The sequence below is a fragment of the Rutilus rutilus genome (genome assembly GCF_951802725.1).
Source record: "Rutilus rutilus genome assembly, chromosome: 16".
NCBI classification, from domain to species: Eukaryota; Metazoa; Chordata; class Actinopteri; order Cypriniformes; family Leuciscidae; genus Rutilus; species Rutilus rutilus.
Window position 1 is genome coordinate 31,703,028 of NC_140224.1, and position 9,769 is coordinate 31,712,796.

A 9,769-nucleotide genomic window follows, 5' to 3' on the forward strand; every position below is an offset into this window, starting at 1 on the left:
CTCAGGCACTGGAACTGGCACCACCGACTCAGGCACTGGAACTGGCACCACCGGAACTGGCACTGGAACTGGCACCACCGGAACTGGCACTGGAACTGGCACCACCGGCTCAGGCACTGGAACTGGCACCACCGGCTCAGGCTCAGGAACAGACACCACCGGCTCAGGAACAGACACCACCGGCTCAGGAACAGGAACAGACACCACCGGCTCAGGCTCAGGAACAGACACCACCGGCTCAGGCTCAGGAACAGACACCACCGGCTCAGGCTCAGGAACAGACACCTCAGGCTCAGGCTCAGGAACAGACACCTCAGGCTCAGGCTCAGGAACAGACACCACCGGCTCAGGAACAGACACCACCGGCTCAGGCTCAGGAACAGACACCACCGGCTCAGGCTCAGGAACAGACACCACCGGCTCAGGCTCAGGAACAGACACCACCGGCTCAGGCTCAGGAACAGACACCACCGGCTCAGGCTCAGGAACAGACACAGGCTCGACGGCGGCCATCTTGTCAGGGGACACAGGCTCGGCAGGCGTGACATGAACAGGCTCGGCGGCGGCCATCTTGTCCGAAGACACAGGCTCGGCAGGCATGACGTGAACAGGCTCGGCGGCGGCCATCTTGTCCGAAGACACAGGCTCGGCAGGCGTGACGTGAACAGGCTCGGCGGCAGCCATCTTGTCCGAAGACACAGGCTCGGCAGGCGTGACGTGAACAGGCTCGGCGGCGGCCATCTTGTCCGAAGACACAGGCTCGGCAGGCATGACGTGAACAGGCTCGGCGGCGGCCATCTTGTCCGAAGACACAGGCTCGGCAGACGTGACGTGAACACTCTCGGCGGCGACCATCTTGTCCGAAGACCCAGGCTCGGTAGGCGTGCTGTGCTTCCTCCACGCATGCAGTACCGCCACTGCATAGAAGAGGAAGACCGCTCTCTTGGTCGTGGCAGGACTGATGGTGGGCGGCTCCGAGATGGTCTCAGGGATGACAGCGAGCTGCTCGGAGGGGGCGGCCTCCGGGACCACCGGAACTGGGACCACCGGACTCGGGACCACCGGACTCGGGACCACCGGACTCGGGACCACCGGAACAGGGAACACCAGAACAGGGACCACCAGAACAGGGACCACCGGACAGGTCATTGAGGAGGCCTTTCTCTTCCTCCTCCGTCTCCGGACCACCGGAACTGGGACCACCGGAACGGGAACCACCGGAACAGGGACCACCGGAACTGGGACCACCGGACTTGGGACCGCCGGACTTGGGACCGCCGGACTTGGGACCGCCGGACTCGGGACCACCGGAACTGGGACCACCGGAAGTGTCACGGAGGAAGTCTTCCTCCTCCTCCGTCGTCCCTTCTGGCAAGGTGCAGGTTCAGGACGGGACAGGACCCGCGGCGAAGGGTGTTCTGGGCCGCGTATCACTGAACCATGGTCGAAGGAAGACTGAAGTAGAGGCTGGGTCCGGGGCTCACCTCTAGTACTTCCTCCTCTGCGAGCTCCACGGGTCCCCAAAAATCGGGCCAACCGCTCTCCTCTAAAAGACTCTCTGTCGTCGAACGAAAGGTCTTTAGGAACCCTGAGCGTCATAGCCTCCTCCCTTTGACGGACCACAAATGCAAAAGCCTGCAAAATGTTCATGCTGCTGGATCCATTTTGTGACGGAGTCATTCTGTCACGATCGCTAGCGGAGAAATGGGTGGATCCAAATGCAGCAACACAGTACTCAGGGCAGTCCAAATCATCGTCATCCATGCAAGCATCTAAGTTATAATAATCAGAATCGTAGTCGTCCATGCCAGTGTCGAAAACCATTTAATCCGTCAGAATAACAATAAAACAAAACAAGCAAGAACAAAAACGAGAACAGACTAGAAACAGACCTTAGTGTAGACGTGTGACATACAATAATGACTCCGTACATGAACTAACACAAACAGGGTATATATGCACAGACACTAACAACATAATTGGGAACAGCAGGGAATAATCACCAGTGATGGGACCAACCAGGATTATGGGAAATGTGGTTCCAGGATGAATGGAAACAGGAAGGAAGGGACCCCTAGTGGACACCCAGTGGAAACACAACAGACACTGTGACAAAGAGTGTTTCTAAAGGAAAGGTCAATATTTTGTTAAAGTGCAAAAGGATCATTATGGGTCACATGAATGTAACTCTAATGTTACCATGATACCAATCCATTAGTTTTTCATGTAGGTAGGTATACAGAATTGTATATGAATAGCCTACATAATGTTTGCTCTGTTTAATATATAATATGTTTGCTCTTTTAAACTGCTGTTTGGCAGAGCAGTGGTAAATATATGTTGTTATACATGGTATATATTATTTGTGTAATTTATTATTATTATTTATATGTTATTGTAAGTTTATTTATTTTTTATCATGCACTGCAATGAAGACACCATTTAACCAATTGATTAAATATAACAGCCAGCTTACAAATACAACTAAATAAATAGCCGTGCACATTTTTTTCATATTCTTTCTTTTAAAACATGTAATCTTTTCCTGTAATTGCAATGTTACCACATTATTGGCTGTCTCTTCGAGTTGTTTTGAGCATGATTGGCTATTCAGACTGTCATCCAGGAATCTGGCCAATGGCAGCTATGCGCGCCTTTTACTGGTCAAGTTTGAAGTTTGAATATTCGTCTGTTAGAGTGAGAGTGTGTGTGTGTGTGTGCGCGCTGCTGCTGCTCGGGAGGATCTTCAGTACTAGCCTCCTTCGGTTCTGTGGCTTTTACATTGTTTAAAACATGGATTATTTTGCATCGTACTGTTACATTTTTATTTTGAGCGAGTTGCGGGATGTAAATGGACAACGAATTTTAACAACGTAGCCTACGTGTAACGGACATATTGCAATCTGCGGAAGGTAAATAACTTTATTTTATATAAAAATACATTCTGCTACATCAAAATATAGTGTGTTAAATTGAGAAGCTAATTTTAAATGCGACTAGAGCAATATCGATATTATGTCAATGTTTCAGGCTGCATGTGTAACGTTAGGCTAAATATTGTCAGCTAAGTTAGTTTTTGATAAAAATAAATAAAAATAAACCTCAGCATAGTCTGAGCTTTACAATGAGTGAACTGAGAACATTGTGTCTTTATACAGAGAGGAACTCGAACCACACTATGAAAACTAGGCTTTTGAATGATCGCGGGATATCGGCCTAACGTTACCGTCAAAATGATGAGTCATCATCATAATATGTTTTTGAGCTGGTGAGTAAAAATTTGCAAGCTTTTTATGTCTCTTTTAGTAAGTAAATACAAATAGCTAATAATATTGCTGTATGTGTGTGTTTCCCATTATCCAGGAATTTTGGGAATAAATTATCCAGCCACATGATCTTCAGTTGCGGTGAGTATTGTCATAGTAAAATACAGTACACGTGAAATAGAGGCAGAACATGTAAACTCTGCTCAAAGGCACACTGGTCCAAACCCTCCAGTCAAAATTGTACCTGTCTTCTTGATATGAGTTTTTATGGGCCTAGCTGACCCAAACATAAATGTCCTTTCAAAATGAAATTATTTTCAAACCTGTATGACTTCTGTGAAACACAAGAATGTTGGGAATAAAACAACATTGGAACCCATTTTATGGAAACAAATGTTCCCAATGTTTCATGATAACAAAAGAAGAACATTCTACTTGCAACATTTTGAGCATATTTTGGGAATGTTGCTAAAGTTAAAGTTGTACAATGATCTCAATATAACATTGTCCCAATGTTTCATGATAACAAAAGAAGAACATTCTCTCTGTCACGTTAGGGAAATGTTTTGAGGATATCATTGAGAGATGAGATGTTGAATGTTCTTCATAAAACGTTCTTCTAATGTGACAAGTAAAATAAAATAAACCTCAGCATAGGAGCTTTACAATGAGGGAACTGAGAACATTGTGTCTCTTTATACATAACATAAATGTCCTTTCAAAATGAAATTATTTTCAAACCTGTATGACTTACTTCTCTGAAACACAAGAATGTTGGGAATTAAACAACATTGGAACCCATTTTATGAAAAAAAAACAAAAAAACAGTGAAGTCATTTCTCAAGATATCTTAATTAAGGTTATACAAAATAAATTCATACAGTTTTTGGAACAACATGGAGTACCGGTAAATAACGATAGAGAGTCTATTTTTTGGATGAGCTGTTCTTTTTAGGACATGTTCCCAGGGTCCTTTGCTAAATTAACATTAACCATGGTTTTTATTATAGTAAAGTGTAGAAACAATATTTTTATGGTGGATTGATTACAATAATTTATTACCATTTAGTTAGTGTAGCAAAACCATGGTTAATGTTAGTAAGGGTTCTCCAGATTTATCACTTAAGGAAAACATAAAAAATGGTCCTATGTCACCCAGATCAATAGTCTGTTAACACACATTAACACACTTTTTACATTTTCTTAAGATCAAGCATTGGACCAATGTTTACGGAGCAGAACAGGCACCAACAGAGAAACAAGTCCATCACTAGTAAGTATCCACTGCATTTTATAAAACCGTAGTCAATTTTAAACGCACAATGCACTCCAAAATAAAAATGATCTATTTTTTTCTCCCTCGTGCCAGATTTATATCTGTCCCAGATTTATATCTGACTTTCTTTCCACAGAGATTTTTAGAAAAATTATCATTAAAGAGAATCATATAAAGAGAAATGTGGGAGGAGCTTGAATTTATTGCCTAGCCCTGTTTGTTTGAACCGCGAGAGCCGTCAAAGCTTATGCTACTCCTATGTCATGCACCGACAAGAGCCTTTTATAGTCAACACGTCGGACGCAAGCAACTTGCAGTTTTGCCCCCACCAACAACGCATAGTATTGCATACAACGGTATTTTTTACATTTTTATTTTACCAAAAATATTTTTTTCTAAAACAATTACACAAATTAAACGTTGAGACTTTGTTTCAACTTTCATATCAAAAGTAACCTGCTCTGTCTTGTCTCTGCGTTTAAACGTTTCAGCGTTTTTTCTGTGATCCGCAATGTATTTTTCATTGCGTGACAACATGATGTGTGGCGTGAGAGCGCCATGGCTTGTTGGACATAGCAACAGTAACTAAAGGGGGCGGGTCTTTGCAAATTGCATTAACCATGGCTGCCTGTTAATTATCACTGGACTACTTCGCTCTCGCATCTCCCAAAAGTAATTTTTTTGTTTGTTTTCTTGATTCCATTTGAATGGTTTAATTAAATTGCTATAACCAATTATTTAAAATGTAATGATTTAAGCAAAACGTTCTTCAAAGGTTAAACCAAACTTTTATTTGACGGATTGCCGTGTAGACCTTTGAGTTTCTCTGTGTTTTATGATATGATGATAGTTTTTCTCAAATGAAGCTAAAATGCTGCTGAAGTGACTCTCAGAGCGGCTGTGTTGATGAAGTGCATTAATGTTCTCATATAGAAACGACAGCAAAAAAAAAATAAGCCAGAATTGCTTTTTTTTCTCAGGTTTTACTAATTTATCCTGTGATTCTGACTTTCAAACGGCCAATTGCGAGTTTATATCTCGCACTTCTGAGAAAAAAAAGTTTGAATTGTGATTCGCAATTACCTTTTTTAAAAATTGTATTCCATGGCGGAAACAAGCTTTCATATGCACAGACAGTAGCTCACATTTAACATGCAGATTGTGCGCACACAGAAACCTACTGGAGCACAAAAAGTTAGTGTCAACACTGTCCTGTGATTTCTCAATAAGAAACAGAAGTTATAGCATATTTTTCTTTCTGCTTTTGAAGTAACTAAAACTTACAGCTTAGCTAATAGCAAAGAGACGATTCACAGGTATGATTAAATCACACTAGAAATTGTTCTATCTCAAATGCAGTACTACTTTATCTGTATCTGATTTAAAACAAGCAGAAATCTGTAAGAAATGTAACAATCCATAGACAATATAACTGATGAAAATGAGCTGTTACATCAGAGCAAAAGCATCGTGGGCAGTGCTGTGACATGCTGCAGCTGTGCTCAAGGCTACCTGAGTTCGAGGTTCACACTTCTCAAGCCAAGTTTGTAGTTTGTTAAAATAATTTAGCCTCTAGTTGTGTTATTAAAGGGATACTCCACTTTTTTTGGAAATAGGCTCATTTTACAACTCCCCCAGAGTTAAACAGTTGAGTTTTACCGGTTTCGAATCCATTCAGCCGAGTTTCTGATATTTGGAAGAATATCAGTAACCAGACAGTTTCTGGTCTCATTGACTTCCATAGTAGGAAAAAATATATACTATGGAAGTCAATGAGACCAGAAACTGTCTGGTTACTGACATTCTTCTAAATATCAGAAACTCGGCTGAATGGATTAGAAAACGGTAAAACTCAACTGTTTAACTCTGGGGGAGTTATAAAATGAGCCTATTTCCAAAAAAAGTGGAGTATCCCTTTAACATGTATATAATGGATAAAGTATATGTTTTAAATTACAGAAACAAAATAGATACTCATAAGGTATCATATTTATACTTTTAAATAAACTAATCTAATTAATTTCTGATTAATAATTAGGCTGGCTAATTTTGAAAGTTTTCAAAGTCAATATTGCTTGTGATCTTAATATGTAATATGTATTTGTATTATTTTTGTTTACACTGTTGCATGATCTTCTTTTATAGGCTATGAGGAAAAACTCTACCATGCACACAGAGAATGGAGCTCAATTCTGCTAACTGGGATAGCAGCTGAAAAAGAAGAGAAGAACAGTAGAACACCTATTAATGCAGATGACTTTATTCTTTTTCTGCAAGAACCAAGACAACCAAAGACTGATGATGAGCGCTCTGAGCAAACAGCAGTCAAGACGTGTGATTGCACATTGGACTTTACTGAGTTCTTCATTTAATGTTGGGCATCTACTGTACGCAGAACTTCTAATAATTTATGTGAATGCCATTCATAAACCTGTTAGATTTTTGTTTTATTTTAGAGATTAATAAAATTGTATGGTTTAACAATGTTATAGCTAAGCATTTTTTATGTTTAAGAGAACATTTTGGGAACAAAAATAAAACTTCCCACTAAAAAATTTATAAGAATGTTAAGTAGTATTTTTAAGAGTATTTTTAGAGAATGTTATCCTAACTTTTAGAAGAACGTTCTAAGAATAAAAATAAAACTTCCTGCTAAAAACTTTATAAGAATAAAGGGATAATGTTCTAAAAATGTTATGATTAAACATTTATAGAAGGTCATCATCACAAAACATTTTTAGAGTGTTCTTAGAGAATGTTATCCTACCTTTTAGGAGAAATAATGTTCTAACAATATTATTATTAAACATTTTTATAATGTTGTAAAAAAAAAATGTTATCTGAACTTTTAAAAGAACATTCTGGGAACAAAAATAAAAACACCCCCTGAAAACTTTCTAAGAACGTTAGAGAATAATGTTGTAAACATTTTAATAATGTTTTTAAATAATGTTATCCGAACATTTAAAAGAACATTCTGGGAACAAAAATAAAACTATCCGCTTACAACATTATAAGAACGTTAGAGAATAATGTTATAAGAATGTTATTACTAAACATTTTAATAATGTTTTTAGAAAATGTTCTCTAAACATTTAAAAAAACATTCTGGGAACAAAAATAAAACTACCCGCTGAAAACGTTCTATGAACATTAGAGAATAATGTTATAAGAACGTTATTACTAAACATTTTAATAATGTTTTAAAAAAAATGTTATCCGAACATTTATAAGAACATTCTGGGAACAAAAATAAAACTACACGCTAAAAACATTATAAGAACGTCAGAGAATAATGTTATAAAAATGTTACTACTAAACATTTTAATAATGTTTTTAGAAAATGTTCTCTAAACATTTAAAAAAACATTCTGGGAACACAAATAAAACTAGCCGCTGAAAACGTTCTGAGAAAATTAGAGAATAATGTTATAAGAATGTTACTACTAAACATTTTAATAATGTTTTTAAAGAATGTTCTCCAAACTTTTAAAAGAACATTCTGGGAACAAAACTAAAACTAGCCGCTGAAAACTTTCTGAGAACGTTAGAGAATAATGTTAAAAGAATGTTACTACTAAACATTTTAATAATGTTTTTAAAGAATGTTCTCCAAACTTTTAAAAGAACATTCTGGGAACAAAACTAAAACTAGCCGCTGAAAACTTTCTATAAACGTTAGAGAATAATGTTAAAAGAATGTTACTACTAAACATTTTAATAATGTTTTTAAAGAATGTTCTCCAAACTTTTAAAAGAACATTCTGAGAACAAAACTAAAACTAGCCGCTGAAAACATTTATAGAACAATACATGCTAATGTTCTTAGAACATTTTTAGAACAAAAAATTTCTAGCTGGGATCCCAGTAAAGAATCTCTTCCGAGGCTATAAATCCCGGCATTAAAGAGGATCAATAGACAGTTTTTAAATGGCAGCCAATTACTGCTAGTTAATTAACATACCCACGGCTTTTAAAGCTCATACACACATATTTGTCACTTCAAATTACCCTATCATCTCTAACTATTCTCCATTCATCCTCTCTCTCTCTCTCTCTCTAGCCCCCTCACTTTTTTTTGATCAGCTTTACCGGTGACCTTGAGCATCTGCGCTGCTGCAGTCACAAGGGGCAAGAGCTCGATGATGATGAATCCATCAAGAACTCAGAGCCACAGTCTAAAGATGTGATAACCACGACAAACAAACACACACACACACACACACACACGATGAAACGTCAGTGTGAAGGGTCAGAATTATTGTGAGAAGTTAAGAGGGCCTTTCTGATTAAAAGTGGCATGAAAGAATTTGCTTCAGTGAATGTGAACTGTGAATGTGAATGTTGACCCCACATTTTTCCTATTATAAGACTTTCGAAAAGAGGCATTTTTCAGATTGCTCTTATTTGCTGTTGATTGATGGTCATATGTTTAACTGGTAGATTAGATATATAAGGAGTGATATTCACACACTGGATTCATTTTACAACAACATCAATAATAATATAAAACATAATGTTGATTAATAATGAATAATAATGATAAAACACATCAATGTGGCTTCAGACCTAAAGTCACCATGAAATCAAAAATATATACGGAACCCCTAAAGGGACATAATAAAAAATAAAAAAATCTTGAGATGTGAGGAAAAAGATATGTCAATGATTTTGCGTTCTCTCGCAAATGTTTTGTGTTCCCCCATTCAACCTTGCGTTCGCTTGCAAAACTTTTGAGTCCTTTGCGAGCAAATGCAAAGTTTGTTCATGTTCAAGAAACCATTTAATTTGGCTATGCTGCACAATAGGGAAGAAAAGTTTATCCCAACTTCTGTTTCATGCTGACTTTAACCTATATATAATTCCCTTTAAAATCTGTCCGGTGCATTGGATACCTCTATGCTGTGTTTCAACCGTGCAACTTCATGTCAGATAGGTTTGACCTTTGTTCTCTTCTTTCCCGCTTGTGTCCAGAAAAAGGTCTGCTTTCTGACTATCTGTATAGAACTCCTCGGGCGATGACCATTTCACCAACAGATAGTGCAGGCAGTTCTCCCAAAGTACGTAACCCTTTCACTTTGTTGTTTTCTTTATGTGTGCTTTAAATTTGCCTTGGCATGAGGCTTTACACCGCTTGTTGATAAATGCTTTCCATGCATGCTGTGGGTTTTGCTTTGTTTTAGTGATCCAGATCTCTGAGATCTACAGCATTTCTTTAAAGAGATAA

General features: G+C 38.6%; 1 long non-coding RNA gene across 1 annotated transcript; it reads left to right on the forward strand.

Moving 5' to 3' along the window:
- Window positions 1–2,700: 2,700 nt before the first annotated feature.
- On the forward strand, window positions 2,701–7,031 carry LOC311306174. The gene is made up of 5 exons (XR_014630147.1): window positions 2,701–2,912; window positions 3,159–3,268; window positions 3,364–3,407; window positions 4,475–4,539; window positions 6,688–7,031. It is a non-coding gene; the product is annotated as an uncharacterized lncRNA (long non-coding RNA).
- Window positions 7,032–9,769: the final 2,738 nt, after the last annotated feature.